The sequence below is a fragment of the Pelodiscus sinensis genome, chromosome 8, assembly GCF_052426305.1.
Source record: "Pelodiscus sinensis isolate ZL-2025 chromosome 8, ASM5242630v1, whole genome shotgun sequence".
In the NCBI taxonomy this organism is placed as follows: Eukaryota; Metazoa; Chordata; order Testudines; family Trionychidae; genus Pelodiscus; species Pelodiscus sinensis.
In genome coordinates, this window is record NC_143059.1 from 55,870,090 (window position 1) to 55,892,271 (window position 22,182).

General features: G+C 42.2%; 1 protein-coding gene across 3 annotated transcripts in view; it reads right to left on the reverse strand.

Annotated features, from left to right (window-relative positions):
- TACC2 (transforming acidic coiled-coil containing protein 2) overlaps positions 1–21,530 on the reverse strand; it is a 207,854-nt gene extending 186,324 nt beyond the window's left edge. For 2 of the 3 annotated variants that reach the window (XM_075935333.2, XM_075935331.2), the window contains exon 1: positions 21,410–21,530. The gene's annotated coding sequence lies outside the window, so the exon portion shown is untranslated. Of the gene's footprint in view, positions 1–959; positions 2,067–21,409 lie in introns of those variants that run through there. The other variant, XM_075935334.2, reaches the window with a different exon arrangement.
- Positions 21,531–22,182: the final 652 nt, after the last annotated feature.

Below are 22,182 nucleotides of genomic sequence, written 5' to 3' on the forward strand. Positions count from 1 at the left end.
GAGACCAGATTTAATCCATTGGTCTTAACTGAGACAGTCATTTCTCCCCTCCCCCCTTCAGCATTGTGAATCATTATCAAAGAAAGGGTTTTGGGCTCAGTTCTTCCCTTGCTTTAGTCCTCTTGTGTCACGTTAGCATTGTTTAAAATTTCTTTTCAGTGAAATTCATTCTGTTTCCAAATACTTTACAAGGCTTGTTACACCACTTCAGTACTGCTAAGCAGAGCAACTACTAAAAGAGAGTAAAACTGTCAGGTACCAATACAACCAAAAAACACAGTATTGCTTACTGAGTCCTATTAGAATTTACAGCAGTTAAAGCACATAAAATACTGCAGACATAGAAATACTAAAAACTCTTGCCACTAATCCCCAATAAAATATATTTTTTCTTTCCTTGCAATAAGAAGCTGTCTGCGCTCCTCTGCTCAGATACCATCCCTCATCGAGTAGTTAAAATAAATCTGCCACAAATTAGGAGTAAAAGTAAAGTCTCCACAGGCTGTACATTAATAAAATAAATGTATATTGCTGAGTTAATACATTTTTGCAAATTAAAATATAATTCCAGTGAGTTTAGTTTATCCAAGTCCACACACAGTTCTAAAATATTTCCACAAAGCAAGTCAAACTCTGGTCTTACCCTGTGTGTTCTTTATAAACATTTTCGTATTTATTTTATTTCAAGTGAATATTAAAAACTTGCTAATAAAACAAATCTCAGTTCATAAATTAAATATTAGTTCAGTTAAAATATAGTGTATCCTTTCTATACTCCTTAATACTATGGAGCAACTGTAAATACATAATGTTACTAATGAAATGCAATTTAACACTTCACATTTCAAAAAGTAGCTGCTAATACAAAGCTGGCCTGGTAAATCTTTTGAGCCCTTTTCTGGAATACAATAAAACCATTTGTCCCCTTAAATAAAGAGAATACTTTGTTTTGCACTTACATTCCAAGATTAAGTCTGGCTGCTCTGGAACTATTGACATTTCAGACTGTCTTTAAACCATTCTTTTCAACTGCACCTCATAAACCTCCACCTCTTTTTCTGCCTCCTCCTCTCAAAGTCACATGAAGTGTAGGCTTTATGTCAGTAACACACCCACCTTAATTTACACATAACCAGTTGAACAAACAACTCTGCCTCTGCCACAGGCACAAAAGGGAACCAGTGAGTTTCTCTGCTCTCTCTGTCTCTCTCTGTACTGTTCAAGTGAGAGAGCATTAAGGATTTGCAATTTCATAAAAAAGCTACCGTATTACACAAAAACCATTTCAGACAATTTTTTATCTTCAAGCACAACCTGTAGTGTTTCTCCATCTATAATATTAACATCGCTCCTTATATTGAAGATTTACTCAAGGTGAAACTGTATCAACGTTAGTTATGTGGGGATTTATTTTCACAGACAAAAAATCAGCATTATCACCTTTTTTGCTTATTTATATTTTGTAAGTTTCTCTCATTCTCTGCCACTGCAGTAAAAAATCTCCTAGAAGTGTTTACTGCTGAAAGTAGGTGTTCCGGCACTAACTATATAGTGAAGTAATTTTCCAATGAATCACCTTTAAAGGTGGAGGCCTATAATAAAAACTCTGAAATTTGATGGTACAAGAAAGACCAGTTTATAGTGTGAGCTGATTTGCTGTTTGCTGTTATTACTGCTTGCTGTCAGCTCCAGGAAGTGTCACAAAAAGGGTGTCCACAAAGGCAGATGACAGCAACGGCCAATGAATTTCTCATGCGATAGAACTGCAAGTGATTTAAATGCTTCCACTCTGAGCATTGGTTCTTCTGGTGCCACATGGCATCTGACACACTATCATTTATCACATGTTGAGGGACTGCACTACTAATTCTTGCACTATTAAATGCATGGTATCTAAAAGAGAATATGTGGCAGGACTTTCATTGGCTAGCTGTCAGAAAATACAGGCAGTCCCCGGGTTACGTACAAGACAGGGACTATAGGTTTGTTCTTAAGTTGAATTTGTATGTAAGTTGGAACTGGCTCCAGATTCAGCCGCTGCTGCTGAAACTGACCAGGGGCTGACTACAGGAAGCTGGAGGCAGAATTGCTCTGCCCCCAGCTTCCTAGAATCAACCACTGATCAGTTTCAACAGCGGCTGAATCTCGAGCCTGGGACAGAACAGCTGGGCTGGCAGGTAGGTCCCTGCAGAACCAACCCAGCAGCACCCCAGCTGCTCTACCCCAGGGTCCACAACAAAAGCCTGGTCTGCTGGGGGGGGGGGCGCACTAGTTGCACTCCCCCCCCCAGCAGACCAGGAACACGGGGAGCAAAGCCGCAGCGGCGGCGGGGTCCCGCGCCTCTGAGGCTTTGCTCTGGCAAAGCCTCAGAGGTGCGGGACCCTGCCGCCACTGCGGCTTTGCTCCCGGTGCCTCTGGTCTGCTGGGGACCGTCTCCAGCAGACCAGGGACACCGGGAGCAAAGCCGCAGCAGCGGCGGAGTCCTGCGCCTCTGAGGCTTTGCCAGAGCAAAGCCTCAGAGGCGCGGGACCCCTCCGCATTCCCGGCTTTGCTCCAGGTGTCCCTGGTCTGCTGGAGACGGTCCCCAGCAGACCAGGGGCACCCGGAGCAGCTTTTCTCGCCCCGGAGGTGGCGGGACTGCTGCGCTCTGGGTGGTCCCGCTGCCTGCGAGCTCCGGGGCGAGAAAGCCCCGTTCGTAAGTGCGGATCCGACGTAAGTAGGATCCGAGTAACTCGGGGACTGCCTGTATAGCCAATAGCCACTAACAACTGAATTCATCTGGGAGGATTTTGTGAAAGCCTCAGGTTATTGACATATACAATTTAACAACTTTATGCAGTAATCTGACTTGAACAAAATATTTTCAGGCTCAAGACCTAAATGAATTCCATTGCTTCTGACCCATTTTTGTGAGCTATATACTGGAGTGATTCTGCCTCCAACTCTAACCCCTATATGCTGTGCACAGCAACTGATTGGAGAATTCCCTGGTGCAGGCAGAAGTGACTATGTTCCCTACTCTCTTTTGCAACCTCTGGCATAGGGACATGCTCAGGTTGGAGTTAGTGATGGTTCTGTTCTGTAGCAATTAGTGCCATGGGAACTCCAGCTCACAGGGAGCTCAGAATAGGCTGTCATAAATGAGAACAATAAACAGCTGGTCTGACTCTGCACAGGTGCCTACAAACTGGAGGGAAGAAAATTGCTTAAAACCTTCCTTTTCCCTGGACTCTACCTCCTGGCTTAGGTTCTGCAAAACTTATTCAAGGTGAACATTGGGTTTTTCACTATATCTGACAATGACAATACTGCTTTTATTTATTTATTTTTAGTTGGGCCATCATAATGTTCCTTGTTGGTACATAGTAAAATTATCTAAAATGTATGTGTGAGCACTTTCTTTTGACCTGTAAAACCAAAGGCCTCTTCCTAGAGTACAGAAAAACACCTTTAGTTAGCACTAGTAGTAGACAGGTGCCATATCCTCTCTCTTTGCCAGTCACAAAAAGGAAGCTTCATTCATAGATCCATGCACACACACCCCAAGCTAGCACATAGTACTGTTCCACCTACCATATCCATGTGGGAAAACCCAACTAAATGAAATGGAAGATAACTTGAGGAAGATAACTTGTTCAGCACAAATTGTGAGGGAGAGGGGGATAGGAAATCAACCGTGTGTGGTTGTTCATGATTCAGACCCTCTGTATATTTGCTGTCAGTATCTGAACATATGCAAAGGAGCATTCCTTTGGCTGGCCAAACTGCAAATATTTTCACAGCCTGTACGCAGTAGTTTACTATGCCAGAAGCATGAGTAATTGGAAAGGAGAAGGGAGTGGTATGTGGCTCAGGTGACTCTGTGCTAAAACACATCAACCACATCCCATAATCCTTGGAGGGACTCCAAAACAGCCCTCAATATACTTGAGGACATCGAGAAAGTAAACCACATAGTTTTGGGGACCAAACAGGCACAAAAGCTACATATCATTTAGCTGATTCCGCATATTTATAAGAGGTGACCTGGAATTTGATCCTAGTACATACATTCTTTGTAGACGTAAAGGTTCATAAGCTAAACATGTCTTGTGAGTTTTAGAAGAGCAGAATATTCCCTGGCTAAAGTCAATATGAGAAAGGATTAGTTTAGGATAAATTTTCTTTAGAATCCAAATACCATCAAAGGAAGACAGGATATATTTTCCCTTAATGTTACACTGACTGGTCCGGTGAGATAAGTGGATTACATTGTAGAGGTCTAAGGAAATACTGAGTATACTGCTACACTCAGAGGTACGATCAGAAGAGATGTAATTCCAGCATTGTATAATCTTAATGTAACCACTGCAGAATCAGTGTGTTTGCTTTCTGTATCGTAATCTCTTGAAGGCCTACAAAGAGCATCACCCTAAAGTTGTTTTCAATCCTAATTTCCTGTCACTCAACAACTAGTAACAACCTGGCTAAGACGGAGGAGAATCCCAAACAGCACTCTTCCTAATAATAGATAATACTGGGTTATTCCAAAAGCGCACACATGGATGACAATTGATATTGCTTAGCAACTTTGCCAGTTGGATTTACTATGAAAACTGCAGACTTATATTGTTGCTTAGCAACCACAACCAGACTTGGCCTTTAAAGGGAAGCCTATGAAAACATTTCTTGCTACCCTCCCCCAAATGGATTTGTTAACAAGTATTTCTCCAGAATAACTGCACCACAGGGATTGAAGATTTGGGGCAGTATTTGTGAGATGATAACTTTGGGATACCTCCCACATTTCATAGAATCATAGACTACTGGAACTGGGGCCAGGTCTACACTAGCCCCGAAAGGTGGGCTTAAGGTACGCAACTCCAGCTACACAGAATCCATAGCTGGAGTCAGTTTACCTTAAGCCAAGTTTGGCACTATCCCTACTGGGGGAGGCCGATGGGAGCAAATACTCCTGTCAACTTCCCCTACTCCTCGCAACTGCAAGGAGTACAGATGCTGGTGAGAGCTGCCTTCAGTATTTGATTTACGGGTTTATACACAAAATCGAACGCCAGAATGTCGATCTCCAGAATGGTGAGTGAAGATGTGCCCTGGAAGTCATCAAGTCCAGTTCCCTGAAGTCAGGGAATGTCCAACCTAATGTCCAACCTAAACCTCCCTTTCTGCAACTTGTCTGGTGCATTCTACTTCAAAAGTTATTTTGCAGACCTGCTGCTATAGGACTAATGACATCATCATTGCTTTTACTTTTAAAAGAAGAAACCTAAAATTCTCCTTTATATTTCCAGGTCCTCAAAACCTAGGTCTCCATTTCTGTCAACTTCAGGGGACCCATTGTCTGGCTTTGACCACAGAGACAGAAAACCTATTATATGGTCATACCATCCAGGGAAGGGCAATACCTTATTAAGAATTATATTGTACTTTAATTATATAAATAATACCACATCCAGCAGTGTGGATTGAATTATTATTGTAAGATACTCTAGTGTATAAAGCTATTGTTGTCCTTCAGGTATTCTCAGATAATAACTCTGTTGATATGAATCAATCATGTCATCTTCCTTCAGGACCAATCAGGGCCACGTCAGTGATGCCATGTCAGTGAGCTTTTTTTGTTTGTTTGTTTTGTTTTTTGCTGCTTCTCATTTGTGTGCAGCCTGCAACTGATTTTTCTGAGAGTCTGCAGTCCCTGACCCAAAAAAGGTTCCCCTCCTCTGCACTAAAAGGAATATAGGCATAGCTCTTCTAATCTGTAACATAAGCGAACATATTCTTCAAGTACTGTGCTGTAGCTAAGAGATCCAGTGAAATTCTGGGATGCATAACTACAGGGAAGGGATAGCTCAGTGGTTTGAGCATTTACCTGCTAAACCCAGGGTTGTAAATTCAATCCTTGAGGGGGGCCAGGGCCAGATGGAGGCATGGGCGAGCCGGGCAGCTGCCCAGGGTGCCAACTGATGGGGGGCAGCTGTAAGGGGATACAGTTGCCATCAGGAGCTGTGCACCTGGCTCCTGTGGTGTGGGTGTGCCTGCAGCACTGGCCAACAGCACTCTTCCCTCCCCCACAGCTGCGGGGCCCTGCACAGCCTGGTGTGCATGTCATCATCACTGGCTAGGCTGGGGGTGGGCCTGCAGTCCTGGGGGGTGGGCCTCTGCCCCATGGGTGGGCCTGCGCATGGGGCTCTGGCTGGCCCTGAGGAGGCCATTTGGGCTACATCTAGACTAATTTTTCAAAAAAGAGCATCTAGACTACAACTGGTGCTTTTTCGAAAAAGAGCGCCCAGGCAGTCTGGATGCGCTCTTTTGAAAAAGCACAGTTTGCATTACATAACACCTTTTTTCAAAAGAGTACTTTTGAAAAAAGGCATTATTCCTCGTAAAACGAGGTTTTCCACAGTTGAAAAAACTGCCACATTCTTTCAATTTACTTTTGAAAGACCGCTGCAGCAGTCTAGACGCAGGGGATGTTTTTTCTAAAAATGGCCACTTTTTTAAAAAACCCTGTAGTCTGGACACACCCCTAGGGATCTGGGGCAAATCTGTCAGGGATGGTACTCGGTCCTGTTTTGAGGGCAGGGAACTGGATTTGATGACCTCTCAAGGTCCTTTCCAGCTCTATGAGATATATTCTCCATATATTCTATGAGAAGGAGCAAAATTGGATAAAAAAGGTGTTGTTACCTCTGTATATGGTATTAGATTATTGCTGGAATACATTATCTGGTCACAACTCAAAATGGGTGTTGAAAAAAATTGAAAGAATTCAGGAAAGAGCTGCAAAAATTATTCTAGGTCTGGCAAACATGCTTTATAGCAACAGACTTAAGAAGCTCAATCTGTTTAGTTTCTTCAAGAGAAGGTTACAAATTAAGGAGGTGTTTTGATGACAGTCTACAAATACCTACATGGGGAAGAGATTTCTGGTAGGCTTTGTTCTATCAGAAAAGAGCAAAATGAGATGCTGGAAATGGAAGCTGGACAAATTCTGACTCACAATAAAATATGCATTTTTAAATAATAATGGTAATTAATCACTGGAGCAGCTTTCTGCTGGGTTCTCCATTGTCTGAAGTCTTTAAAGCGACTAGATCTCTTTTTAATGATATGCCATATCCCAAATAGAATAGAAGTTATAATCAGAAACTTCTGTGTGATGTTCTTTGGCATGTTTTATAGGATAAGACTACATGGCATACTATTATTTGATGTTAAAATCTATGGATGACATTTCACTGATGCACGTGTACATGTTTATACATTTGCCTTCTTTGCTGTGAAGTTATTTTTTTTTCCCAAGAATATTGTGACTCCATAACTTAAGTTTGATTCCAGCTTGTTTGCTGAATGTCCAGAGTGCTTGCTAAGCTTAAGGAACCCTCTAATTATGATTCTGCTCCTGGGTGTTTTGATTTCAAAATGTGGACTGTGAATATGCTATTGTGATTTACCAAGATCACGTCTGCCAACTGGGCCCAAAGTTCCAAGGTTGGGTCCCAGCATCTGCTGACGGGCCATACTGAAGGGGCATTTTTCTCCCCCAAACTACAGCAATAGGGAAAGTGGGACAAAATCCACAGACAGCTGAAGATGGTCTCAGTTATCTGCTGGCAGAAGGAGAAGGATGAGCTGCTGCTATTTGGCTCACCACATCTCAAAAGCCACATGCAGCATGAGGAGACCACCCTTAGTCAAAGCCACACATGGAGTAGTGCCAGGAATCTTTCACCTCCTGCCTAGTTTCAGCTTCTTCCACCTCCTTACAAGTCCCCTACAGGCCCGCATGCAGGGCAGGTGTGAATGGTGCGAACAACCCCTCCCATGGTTCCCCAAGCCAGTGTGAGGGGGCTCCGCGTCTGCTTTCCAGGTGATACATGGCTAGAGCTCAGCTCTCCTCCTTCTCCCCGCAGCAAGGAGCCCACACTGCCATGCAGCACATCCTCCTCCTTTCCCCAGTGCTCTGGGGCTGGATATGCTGGGCCAGGCCAGGCAGCACACCATCCTCTGGGGCTGGAAATGCTGGTCTGTGCCGTATGGTGTGCCCTCCTCCCTCCCTGCAGCTCTGGGGCTGGAGAGGCCAGTGGCACGCCCTCCTCCCCTCCCCATTGTTGGAAAGGGGGATCATGCACTTGGCACACCACCCTGCCTCCCCATGAGTGGGGGTGGGGGTGGGAAAGGGGCAGGGTCTCAGCAGAAGGGGCAGGGCTGAAGGTGGGGCTGGAGGCTTGCCTCCCCCAGCCCTGCCTTCACCAACTGGCCATGCAGGAGGCAGTACCTGGGACCGGCAGGGGGCACAAAGACAAATACGTGCCCTCACCCCCCAGACTCCTCCCCCACACGCCAAGACCCCACAACCCCAATCTGCTCCTGCCCTCTTCTCCCTGGCCAGACAGCTACCCCCACCCTGCACCTGCCTCCTCCCCCCGGCCAGACATTTACCCACATCCTGCTCCTGCCCCCTCTCCCCTGGCCAGACACCTGCCCCCAGCCTGTTCCTGACCTCCTCCCTCCTGACTACACACTCCCTGCTGTTGCATCCTCCTCCCTGGACAGACACCCAACCCTGAGACCTACGCCTCTGCACCCACCCTTTCTCCTGCATCTTCCTACCTGGCCACACACTGCACCTTCTCTTGCTCTTGCTTCCTCCCTGGCCAGACACCCTACTCCCAATTGAACCCCTTCCCCCTATCTTTGTCCCAACCCCAGAGCCTAGAGAATCCACAAAATCCACTAACCCTGGAAATGCATAAGAGTATGGGCCTATGGGAAATCCTGAACCTCAGTCCTCCCTGTTGCCCCAGAGGAGTGAAGTGTCTCATTAGGGGCCACATCAGTGAGGGTTTTTTGGAGGGCTGATTTTTTGTTGTTGTTTTGTTTTCCTCAAAAAAAAAAATCAACTGAATCAAAGAAAACATGGGAACCTTTTGTGTTGGACATAAATTAATATTTTACTTTATTTAAAATGAAGTTTGAAAACTAAGAGAAAGTTAAAGTGCTTAGTCTGTTTAATAAGTTACCTTTATAGTTCCTTTCTTATTGGTTAAATTAAACCATTCTCCCTAGCTGCAGCACTAGCAAAATGGCTCAGGCATAATTATGTAATTAATGGCAAGCTTCCATTAACAACTGGTGGGCCATGGAAAGGTTTATATTGAGCTAGGTGGGCCACAGGCCAAAAGGTTTGAAAGCCACTGTTAGGCAATGGGGGAACACTGTGTTCTGGGGGAACAGGTGGGTGGGGCTGGTGGCAGCATGGCAGGACTGGGGCAATAGTGCCCCCACCTCCGAGGTGCAGCCTGGGCCCAATCCTGCTGGCTGGAAGACCTGCCTGCACTCACCCGGTGTTGGCCTAGCTTAGCAGGTAAAGCAGCAGCAGGCAGAGGTGGCCATGGGGGCGGGAGAAGGGGGCGGGGCCATGGCACTCATGCTGCCCACCATGATCCCAGAAAGTAATTTCTTTATTACTGTATAAATTTTTAGTACGTCATAACAAAATCATTTTACCAATCACTGTTTCCACTCAAATTTTTCCTTACCTCTCTTATTATGCACATGCATTGCATGACTATTTTGAACTCCTTTATATTTAAAAAAAATTGTGGTCCACACTTACAAAAAAAGCACCTCCCTCCACACACAGAAATTCCTGCGTATGGGCCTGCCTGGCAGTAGCAGCTGGAAAATTCACCTCCTCCCTCTGCCCAGTGGCACTGCCGTTCCCTTTCTGCTTCCTCCTTCTTCTCAGAGGTATAAACAGACAGAAGAGAAAAGCAAAGCTCCAGAGGCTGCCAGGAAGTTGAATCGGGTGATATTGTGACAGCTGTGGAGAAGGTCAGACAGGAGAAAGGCAACAAGTATACTTGGATAATAAATTATTTCTTCCGTCTCCCCCTGAAGCTGTGGCTTGCTGGGCCGCAAGACTGCTCCCAGTCTCTCCTTTGCCCTTTCCTATCACTCCCATGCCAGAGCCACAGAATCAGAGGAGATAGTTTATTGGCCCCTACAGAAGGCCCCTTGCACATTATGGTTCTTTTGTGTTGGTCACAAATCCAATGAAGGTAGAAATTCCCTTGACACTCCACATCCCATTCAGCAGCCTCAAAAGAAGACAAATTAACCTGAACCTTCCTTGCAATGGGAAGGGAGGAACTCAAATCAGCCACCAAAGGAACAACACTTGTACTAACTGTTGAAAGCCACCTTGTGAGATCAGAGTTATGGAAGAGAATGACAAGGGAGTGACTCAATCAATGGACGAACAAAAACATTTTGAAAAAACACCATAACCTACCGACCATTCAACAGAGTAACAATATTCTCCCTCCTGAAAGTGCACTGGTTCTCTTACTACCGGAGGGCTTAGGGCAGAGCACCAAAACAGATCTCTCTCTCCCCAACAGGATAGGTGCTTCAAACTCAGATGGTAACATTCAGACCAGGATTTTGGTGCAGTGTCTGATCCAAGTGCAAACAACAGCTCAACAGAATGACCACCTGTCATAAATCAGGAGTGCTGATCAGCACCCGCTGGCCTATTTGAAATCATGGGATGATCAGCACCCGCTGGCTAAGGGGTTAACTAATGTCTCCTGTACCTAGCCAGGTATCAGGTGGTCAGCCAATAACAATGCAGGTAGGAATTTCAAACTGGAAAAGAGGGGGTTTTCTCTCTGTTTTTTTGTTTGAGAGGCAGAGCAATTTCTTCCAAGTACTGAGGGAGATGGGAGACACTTCTCTCTCCAAGAAAGGACTTCTTACAAGGTGTAAGTAGGGAAAAGTTTAGCTAGTCCGTTAGGATTTATTGTTTTCCTTGTTTGGGGATGTGGAAATAATGTCTGAACTTGTTAAGTGGTTTCCCCCCTGTTTTGTAACTAAGTTTTAGCTCAGGGACTTTCTCTGAGTATCTATCAATTGGTGGCTCTTCCCATCTAGCCACTTTACTATGCTTGCAACTGTAGTTTTGTTTTGATAGGAGAGGATTGTTTCTTTTCTAACTAACTGGATTGGTTCATTGTTGTGTCCTTAGGACTCAGAGCCTAGTTACAAAGGCAGAGTCCATTGTTGTCTGTGAATCCCCTCTGCTTTTCCCAACTCCAAGCAAAATGGAGGTTGGGTCAGGGGGAGAGTTTTACTTTAGGGAGGAGATTTTCCAAGTGATCTCTTCCCTGGTTTTCTCGGAATTACTTGGGTGATGGCAGAGAATTCCCCAAAATCTGTGAATTAGGATTGGGGAACGGGGGTAGTTTTGTACCAGAGCTTGTAGAGTCAAGGTTTTGGAGTGCTCTTGTGGGCCCCCAGTTCTGCATTGGTCGCGCCAGAGTGAGGAACAGCCTTGACACCACCTGCTCTGTCAGTTGAACCAGTGGGATAGTCATGCTGATGTTCATTCTAAGCTGATTCTAAAGAATCATCTTTCATGATGATGCTAAAGTCATCTATTCTAGGAACTGAAGTTTGGCAGTTATCCGCAATAGAATTTTTTTAACTTCCCCATTATCAAAAAGGGTATTTTTGCAAAAAAATATGCTTAGCACTAATAATAACACCTATCACGCAAGGTTCTTCAGTGAATTATGAAGAGAGATAATAAAGCTGACCAATAGAAGGGGAAACTGATTCACAGAGAGAGGAAGTGAGTTGTCCAAGGTTACACAGCACATGAGGGTAAGTCAGGAAACCAGGGCTAACTCCCTGTCCCCTGAGTGTAATTGCTGACTGAAAACTGCTACTGACTCCATCCAAGGTCGAGAGAGCCGACCACGTGCTGCAGGGAACAAGAAGTCCTGCAGCAGTTCTCTTCCTAAAGTGGCCATATTGTATCAGTTCTGCACAGAGAGTCCTCTTCACAATTTTAAGGCGGCAGGAGCTAACTAGCTGCTTGGGATGTCTCTTAAAACAAGCCAAGAAAAGCCTGACCGCAACAACATCACACAGAGGCCTTTAGGCAGTACAGAGAAAGAAGGAGAGAGAGAAGCAGCTGGCATAAAGCCACTTTTAATTATTTTATTCCAAATGGAAAACAATTGACTAATTTTGCTGGAGTCTCCTCAGTATAAATATTGTTACATAACATTAGTGTGTTAGACTACAGTATTGTGTAAATGAAGCACTTGGATTTTGTCTTGATTGTTAGGGTAAAACTAAACAAAAGCAAGCAGGTATTAAGCCAATTCAAAATATCAAGAAAATGAAAGTCACTTATATAGAGAACCTAAAGTAATTGTTATGACCTAGTGAACAAGACTGGTTGCTAAATACATTATCACTTCCTAAAATGAAGCACTGCCTCATGTTTGGTCATGCAGTGCTAGCTTTTTTAAAAAGGTGACCTAACCACATGGTAATAGATAGTGGCCCCAGATCCCACAGTAGTTGTTGAAGATAAAGTAACTAAGCCAGGCACTGTTGTCACAGATGGCACAAGTCTTCATCCTTTAGACAGGCATAAGACCTAATCAGCTTCTCCGGATGACAGATTTAAACTCATAACACATTACCTTGCTCCCTGGGTCTGGCACTATTTATATTTATGTTATCATTTTCCGGTAATATAAACAAACTGCTGGGCAGTGAGAAAGTATCCAGTGTTTGAAGCTCACCCTTCTTTAAAGTTGTATTTTTCCACAAAGATTTCACTATGGTTAGGGCATACACTGAGCCTGAGTTTAGCCATGCTGTAACTCAAACTTGTGTTTGTTTCGGGGAGAATGTCCCAGAGTCTGGAAACATTATTCAGCAAAAGTTTGGGGGCAAAGTTTAGTGGTATATAGTGGAATTAATTTTTTAAGACGGAACAGTAAAGCTGAGTGAAAGGTTGGAAAGAAAATCTTCAACATGTGAAGAATAAACAGCTGTAATATTTTTCTTGCATCTGCAAACAGATTGAAACAATTGCTTTAGAGGGGTGGACTTCCCCACCACCATTAATCTCAATAGGACATTGACTCTAAAATCTAATGAAGTTGCTTTAAAATTAAGGGTGAAAGTAAAATTAATTTCTTCCTGGGATGGGGAAGGGATGGCAGGAGAAGTACATGTGATTTAAGGGGGGGCCATGTGACCTCCCCACATGTCCTGCTATGTGACTCCATTCCCTCCCTAGCCTGGGCACCCACCCATGCTTTTCCTCTCCTCTCTACTCCCCCATCCCATGATACCTGGAGGGAGGAACCATCCAGCCGTTCTGATGCTTTCCGCACTTTGCCCCTGCCAGTGGGGAAAAGGAGAAGAACCTTCTGCCCCTCCATATAGGTGATTTGCCTCTGATTCTGTGTGTACAGCAGCAGCCCTACTTATGCTATGGTATCTTTCCAATACATGTTACCAGCTATAAATATAAATAGATGGTACAGTGTGCCAGACCTTGCTGGCCCCTTTCTTGCTGGCACAGTGTACCAGGCTGTACTGTCTTATCACAGGAGGTCATCCAGTCTAACCACCTGCTGAAAAAGCTGGGATCAACCGCAACTAAAGCATCCCAGCCAGGGTTTTGCCAAGATTTGCCTTATAAACTTCTAAAGATGGGGACTCCACAACCTTTCTGGGTCACCTATTCCAGTGCTTCACTACCCTCCTAGTGAAATAAGTTTTTTTTCTTCTAATATCCAACGTAGATCTATCCCACTGCAACTTGAAACCAATGCTCCTTGTTCTGTCATCTGCCACCACTGAGAATAGCCAGGCTCCATCCTCTTTGGAACAACCCTTCAGGTAACAGAAGGCTGCTGTCAAATCCCCCCTCATTCTTCTCTTCTGCAGAGTAAATAAGCCCAAATCCCTTAGCCTTTCCTCATAAGTCATGTGCCCCAGTCCCATAATAATTTTTGTTACCCTCTGCTGACTTACTTTCACCTCTGTTTAAAATGCTATATTAACTATTTAATTGCTGGCTACTTTAGCAGACAAAATGGGAAAGGGGATCACAGAAGCCTGTGGGAGGTGGAATTAGTGCCGGAAAGACAAAGAAAGGAAAAAAAAGATGGGAGGGGCAAAAAGAAAAAGGAGAGAAACCTAGAAGGAAGATGGCATAGGAACAGAAACAGAGGGCAAATATAAAATTAGTGTTAAGTGAGAGGTGAATTAGTACTACCGGGCATCCCCACTATAGGTCGCCCCAGTATATATGCATTCTGCACTAAAGTCATTGACACTTGTCGGTACTGATTCATTTTAAGTACTCCCACTCCCCGCTCTTAAGTTGTGTGGAAAAAAAAACCCAACAGTTTGCACTAATGGAAGTCAGCTGTGGGAAAAAAATTCCCTGCTTTAAGTTTGTTTCGCTATAAGTCCAAAGTTTTTTTTTTTTTTTTTTTTTTTTTTTTAATATATCTTGGACTTACAGAGATGGCAGCCTGTAACTCTATCAGGACTGATTATTTTCTGCATGAGTAAACTCTAAAGTTTCATTAGTGAAATCTAATAAATATAAAAAGGAATAATATTGCTCTGGGAAATATCTAGGTGCTCTATGGATGGGATGAAATCTTTTAATCTAAAATATGAGACTATAATATGCCAAATATAGAGGGACTGAAGGGTACATTGAAGAAATCTCATGCTATGCTTTATTGCAAGGCTTAGAACCACTTTCTGAAACTACTGCCCTCTTTTCTTTATTAATAAAAATGTCTAATGTCACTGTGGTTTGAATATTGGCTTTGGACTGGTAATTCTACTTGTGAAGGGTATATTACAGACTACAATTAAATGTATTTTGAAGCTAGTTTGACTAGAATGTAAAGTTTTGTCACTCACTAGTGAAAATGTCCTGATGCCTACCTTCCTTGACTCTGACAGTGTTGCCTTGTAAATGGCAGCATGGATCAAGCTCCTGCAAAAGCAACTAAAATAAAATGTTTTAGGCCAACTATGAATTTAAAAAACCACAACATGGTGAGTTTTTCTTCTGGATCCAGTAAAACTGTGTAATACTCCAGACTTGTGGTTAACAGCAGCTCTTTTTCATAAAGAAGGTGGTTATGTGCAAACTTCAGTTTTCAGCTAGGGATCTCATGGAAACTATGAGTAATAGACAGTCTGGATGTTTCACAGACAACTTATTTCAATAGCAAATAAAGAAAACTGCTATCATTTATAGTTTCTCAAATATTTTATATAATGGAAACACAAGCTATTTCACTCTAAGATATATTAACCAGATGCCACTTTAAAAAAATGATGACAAGAGTGGGCTAACATGCCAATTATGTTTTCCCCACTCTCCCTTCTTTTTCTGTTATAAATTCTGAGGGTCCCCCTTTTTCTCTCCACTTTGTTCATCTGAGGAAGTGGGTTTTGCCCATGAAAGTTCATGAAACTATGTAATAAATATAAACATAATCAGGGCTTGCCGAGCGGCGAGTAGATTACACTATTTGTCGAGCCCTGAATATAATATACTTATGATATATATATATATATTATATATATATATTTGTTAGTCTCTAAGGTGCTACGGGACTACTCATTGTTATTAATTTGGGATAATGCTGCAGAAAATGTTGTGCAACAGATAAATACTCACACCCCTAAAATTATGCAGATTCCACAGTATACCAGTAACTATCCTGAAAGTAAAATTACATGAATTCATTAAAAGATAGATAAAATGCACTGTGATAGCTATGGCAATTTTCTACAATTATCTTTAGGAGATCTTACTGTATTAAATATTTTTGTCACTATGCCGGCGACAACAATTGTATGTCATTCCATGGCAGAGGCTGACCTCAATCCTCTAGGAACTAAAACAGTTGGGGATGATTAGGAAAAATTCACTCACGTTGTAGAAACTGCAGAGAGGTACCACCACTTGGAGAGACTCACATATACTGGTTCAAACTGGATTCTCCAGAGACCAAATAAAGGAATGCTTTCTGGATAAATAGCCTGAATATATATAGACCCTAGACCTTCTTTCGGATCCAGCTTGCTTACCAAGAATTTCTGTCTAAGGCTATGTCTACATTACGAATTTTCTCGGCAAAAAATATGCTAATGAGAGACTGCCGATCTGTTTTTGTGCTAGGGGATTTTGTTCAAAAATAAGCAGTGTAGACATTTTCTTTTTCCACAAGCTAGGTATACCGCCATTTTTGGGGCATAAGAATCTTGTGGGAAAAGGGGGTTTTGCGCAAAAAGGAAGCATCCACACTGTTTCCTAGTACAAAAACAGATCTGCAGAAAATATGTAAATGAGATCACGGCTAATGCAAATGAGTCCCTCATTAGCATATTTTCTGCAGCGAAGACTGGCAGTGTAGACATAACCTAAGAGGGGCCCCAGGCCTTCCTGAGGATTGGAATGACTTTGACCTACTGAGGCCCCAAAAGACTGATGGAGTGACCTTTGGTAAGCTCTTAGCATGCAGAGAGGAACTTTCATTGCTTTCACCTTAAGAATAAATGTGCTTATTTAGAAAATGCTGTGTGGCATCTTATAACTGTGGGCAATTACTGTTTATACCCTCTAGAGAGAAAGCAAAGCACAGATGCTGCTCTTTGGTTTTGTCCGGCTTGGTGGATATAACAGTACAGATAAGGAATTGTGAAACTTGATTAGGCGATACCTGGGGGGGGGGGGGGGGGGAGATGAAGGATCATATGCCCCCAAACACCATGAGGGACAGGCGGCCAGCAGCCAGAGACACCAGAGCTGGTGTCAACAATAGGGGTCGGGCCCATCCCTGAACTCACCAGCAGCAGCAGGAAGTGGAGATCTGTCATGTCTTTCTTGACAGAAATCTGTGGATGGAAACTAAGATCCCAGTCTACAATGCAATAGTCATTCCTGCTTTTCTTTATAGGTGCAAGACATTGGAGACATATTGAAACTAATGATAGCAGCAAGCATAGTACCACCAGTGCTACCCTAGGAAGATTCCCTGTACCATGGGAAGATTGTTGCATTACTGCCAATAGTCTCTCTGTAGCGAACACCACAAGAGTTGAGGTGAAGATTATGAAACATCAATTTTGTTGGGCTGGTCATTGTGTGTGAATGGCTGATCAATGGCATCTAAGGCAAATCCTATTTTCCCTAGTTAATGATGGTAAGAGGAGGCCTGGGGGAAAAGTGGAAATGCTACAAGCATACCCAGCATTGACTCCATGAATTGGGAAGAGTTAGCTGGCAATAGACTGCAATATCATCACATCATACATCATGCCTCAGTCCATTTGGAAGAGAATTGTCTTGCTCAAGAGACTGAGAAACAGCAGAGGAGGAAGAAAGTGGGACAGCGTAGCAGACAGTGGTTGTGCTTTCTCCAAGCAACTGCCTGTCGCATATGTGGAAAAGCCTGTAGAGAGCATGAATTGGACTCCTCAACCATCTTACGACCCATCAGTGATCTTTCCCTTTGGCAGATATCATCCTAGAGAAATAGCTGACAACATATCATGGCTCTGCGCTTCTACTTGCTATTACACTGACCACATGCCCTTCCACAAAATCTCTGTGGCAACAACAACTGCTTACCTGGAAAAGTAAAAACAGGAAATAATTTAATGCATTTTAGCTATCTTGTAATGTGATTTATCAGCTAGAATTAAGACAGAGGGCACCATGTATCCAGAGAGCCGTCCATACCTTGCAGAGCACAGTTTGAGATGTTATTCCTGATTTAGAAATATTCAAAGCAGGAAGACTTCAGAGAGAGTGAAATCATCCTTTCCAGATTCCTTTCCATTAATTAGGCAGAGTATTTCTTTACATAATTGGTCAAATGTGTTGAACAATGACTTCTGGAAATGTATTGTGATCTTGAACCATTTTCTTAATACTGTCTTTCAAGCATTTCTAATGATGCATAGTATATAAGAGTTTTTTAAAAAGCCTGTGTTCTGTCATGCAATACTTAGAAACTGATACTTAAAACTAATTTGTCGAAATAACACAAAAATCATCTGTGGGACAGATTCATTCTGATCTCACAATTGCTTTACACCAGTGTAAATCAGCAGTAAATCTGATAAGCAGAAAAAGTGAGAGCAGAACCAGTCCCTATTATTAAATTCTGAAATTTATAGCACTTGGTCAAGGTGAAATCAGTACATCAAAGGGTAACTTTCATAAGATTAACCACTTGTTTGTGAGCACAACTATGCAGAGCTGGGGAGCTTATGTAAATACAATCTTACCTGCAATAACAACTGCAGAACAAAAACTGACCTGTACGCCTGCCAGAATAACATAGACACTACCAAAGACAGAAATTAAAGCACTTTTCCAGAAAATAGGCAGCACAGCTTAGGAAAGGTCTTTTTGCATAGACTAAAAGTCAAACACTTTTCCCCATAGGCAGAGGAAGTAAATGTTGACAAAGCATCTTTAGGATTTATGGGGCCCTACACAGTACTATTAAAGTATGCACCAAGCACAATGGCAGCAGGGAGGATGCGAAGGGGCAGGAGAACAATTTTTTAGACATGCAATTTGATAATCTTTGGCAACACACTAATGAAATATTTTTAAAGCAAATTTTAAACTAAGGACCTGTAGACTAACACAATAAAGGGTTGGCAAATGCCTGTTAAATGGTTTAATTACCACCTGAATGGCTCTTTCACAGGTTCAGTGTTCTGCTAATAGGTATGGCAGACTTTTTTCACTGTTAAGTTAACTAGCTCCTCTCTAGAGGAGGAAGAGCCACAGAACAGGGACAGGAAGAGTAGGGTGGACATTAAGACCCATTGGTGCCCCAAACTGTCAGGTGTCCTACGCCAGTGTTTCTCAATCTTTTTTTTACATTACCCTTTTAAAAAAAAATTATAAGTACCGCTTTAAAAAAAAAAAAAAGGGACCCCCAGTTTTCAGACACATTTTTTTCTACCATTGCAACACATTTGTTTAAACAACTTAATTGTAACTGGGTGGGCGATGAAATTTTTGGGTGTAAAAAGTACAAAAATAATAAAGTACTGTAAAGCTTAAAACAAAAATTCAGTTTTCTCCAAATTTCAGTTGTGGTGACGTACCCCCCAGACTTTTCTCAAATACCCCTAACTGTACTCGTACCACTGGTTGAGAAACACTGTCCTACACAGCTGCATACTTCACCCCTGGGAAAGATGCTCAGGAGAGATTCAAATCTTGTCCAGCTGATTAGCTGAGTGCCCACAGCTAGCTTTTGTTTCTTTTGGTGCATATTCACACGTGCCTTGGTGCGTATCAAAAAATTATTCTGCACATTGATGAAAAAATCTGCAAATGGAGGGAGAAGTGAACATTGCTAAGGACAACCCGAATGCTGAGCTGAAGCTATTCTGAAGCTGTAGAGAGTCAGTTCTCTGCAGTCTCCAGTTTTTGTCATTGACTCAAAGCATCTGAAACTCTGTGTAGTGCATAAGGACTTTGGAAAAGACCCACCTCATAGGCACTTCTCCATTCTACACTCCTCAGAAGCTTCTGCATCTCTCCTCTTGCCAAGGTGAATAAAACTTGAAGTGGATTTAGATAACTTCCTGTTATAGTTTAGAATAGGTTCCACTGCCTTACTTTTCACAGGGAAATTCATATCCTGTTTGTTCCTAAGAGATCTCCAAACTATTGCTGCTTTGTACACAGTCTTCTCTTGTGTTCTCTGTCTCCTACTCACCAGAGTAACAGGCTCCACAATCTGCTAACACAGAGTCTGTGATGGAAGTTAGCTTTTTGCATAAGTGAGACCCATTGAGTGAGAGAGTTTGAGGGGAAGAGACTGAATTCTGAGCATTTAGGTTATTTATTTTATCTGCAATAGAGTTGTTTACTAGCTGTGGTTGCCCTTTCCAACCTGCTCTACAAGACAATGCTCACACTACAGTCCAAGCTCATCCATTCCCTGGGGGCTGCCTTTGGTCTATTTTTTTTCTCAGATTAAGCCATCAAAAATGGCTTTTTAGATTATTTTTTCCAGAAAATGTTAATCAATATTATGGAAGTTTTGCGTTGTGCTTCATTTTTTATCAAAATAGCCACTGAAATTTTTCATTTACTGAAAAATGGGGTTTTAGTAAACAAAATATTAATAATAATTTCCTAATAAGTCATTGAAAGTCACTAAATAAACAATGGGCACTGGCATGTGCTTTGGCGCAAGAGCATCCATCGCAGTTTGGATGCTCTCTTGCGCAAGAAAGCTCTGATGGCTATTTTAACCATAGGGGCTTCTTATGCAAGAAATTCATGTTGCCTGTCTACACTGCCCTCTTGTGGAAGAGCTCTTGCACAAGAGGACTTATTCCTCATGGGGAGAGGAATAACTCTTCCAGAAGAAGCCCTGTTTTACAACACTATACAGTAAATTTACTTGCACAAGAACACGCGTGCAGTGTAGACAACAGGCAAGTTTTTGCGCAAGAACAACTGTTCTTGCACAAGAAGCTGCCAATGTAGACATAGTCATACCATATAGTCATACCATCAACATAATCCTGATAGACTCTGTCTATAGAAGGATCAGAAACATTGCCAATTTATGTCTGTCAATGCTATGCTTCATTCCTCTAAGACAAATCATGAGACTACCAATTTTAGGATAGATTTACTATAAATCAATTCCGTGGCAGTTTAAAGTTTATTCTAAAATGCCATATTTGTAACCCTCAATGATTTACATCTGGAAATTATACCACTGTTCAAAACAGCAATACAAAATTTAATTCTAATGTATCTCAGATTAGTGCAAGACTGTATTACAATGATCAGTGCTCTAAAATTAAAGGCCAGAATCCAACTGATTAGGGATATATTAAAAGATTTATCTCATCAAGAGTCACAGTTTCACATTGATTTGTCTGGAGTTTATGTCTGAAAGTCGATGGGAGTCTCATTTATGCATGAAAGGGAACCATTTTATAACTTTATCATTAAGAATATGGATTGACAATTTGCATAATATCCATTTTAAATGAATAGGCCGCTAATGTAATCACTGAAATACTTCACAGGAAACATATTTTTATCATTAGAGCATTGCAATTTTAAGTCAACAAGCAGCACTTTCTTAAATAAATCCTAGAGCTACTTCTGGCGTCTGAAAGAAATGAGAGCACTGGTGGAAGACAGACACAATAAAACTCCAATATTTGTAAGTTGCTATTTCTGTCAAATGTTTTCAAGGACCTGGTTTTGGACACAGCTTGTGACTACGTCTTCTAATAGTAGAAAAACTGCATCAAGAAGCTTTCTGCCTCCATTGTGCACACGTGTGTGCATGCACACCACTTTGTAGGTTATATGGATTGTAAAACAAGTTAGGCAAGGTTATGAAATCATGTAACCTTTAAATGAGCCTTTAGTTTTGCTTGTAAGCAAAAAACTTTCCTGCAGGACTTATTGTAATGCCTAAAATTCCAATTAGCAGTTTCTAATCTGTACAATATTAAAATGAATGAAAAATATGATTTGTGATTTACTTACCCAGCTTCCTCCAAGAAGAATAAAAAGAAAGTAAAACCAACAATGACCCACTCTGTCCCTGATTTTATAACCCTCTGTACTGCTTTCCTTCCTGTTGGTGTATGGATCCCCATTCCCTTGGGATCACATGAAAGTGTTCTATTAATGTGAATTGGCTTGTGTTTGAGAACACTATGTTGGATGGCAACAAAGTGTAAGGAATCTGATCCTAGGAGCTCTCTGGCTATGACATATCAGTTCTCAGTTGATGGATGAACAACTTGAGAGGCAAGCAGCCCCCAACTACTGCAAACTGAGTGCAGTCTGTTTTCTCTTTACCTATTTAAAAGAGCGGTCAAGTTCTCATACAAGTTTAATTCCATACGAGTTTCACCCACTACCTTTCTGTCCTATGGCTTTACTTGGTGGCTTTAAAATATTTTCCTCACTTAATGAACATATTTTGGTGAAACATGATATAAGCAACAGGAGTTCTCTGGGTTAGGACTTCAGGATTGGGTCCTAATAAAAGAGCACACATCATACCACTATTTTTAGGACTGGACTGCAAATCCAAGTGTGTGGGGGGGTTGTGGGGAGATTGAGATTCATACCAAGGTTGTAGAGATTGTGTCTCCACTGGAATTAGAGACCTATCCCTAATATCACAAATAACTTTTAAAGGTGTGTTGTAGTGGCTTTGTTTAAGCACCTTCTGAAATGGTTTATTGCTGAAATGAAATAAAACATTTACCAAGACAGAGGCATTTAACTGCCTCATCAGATACACAGAC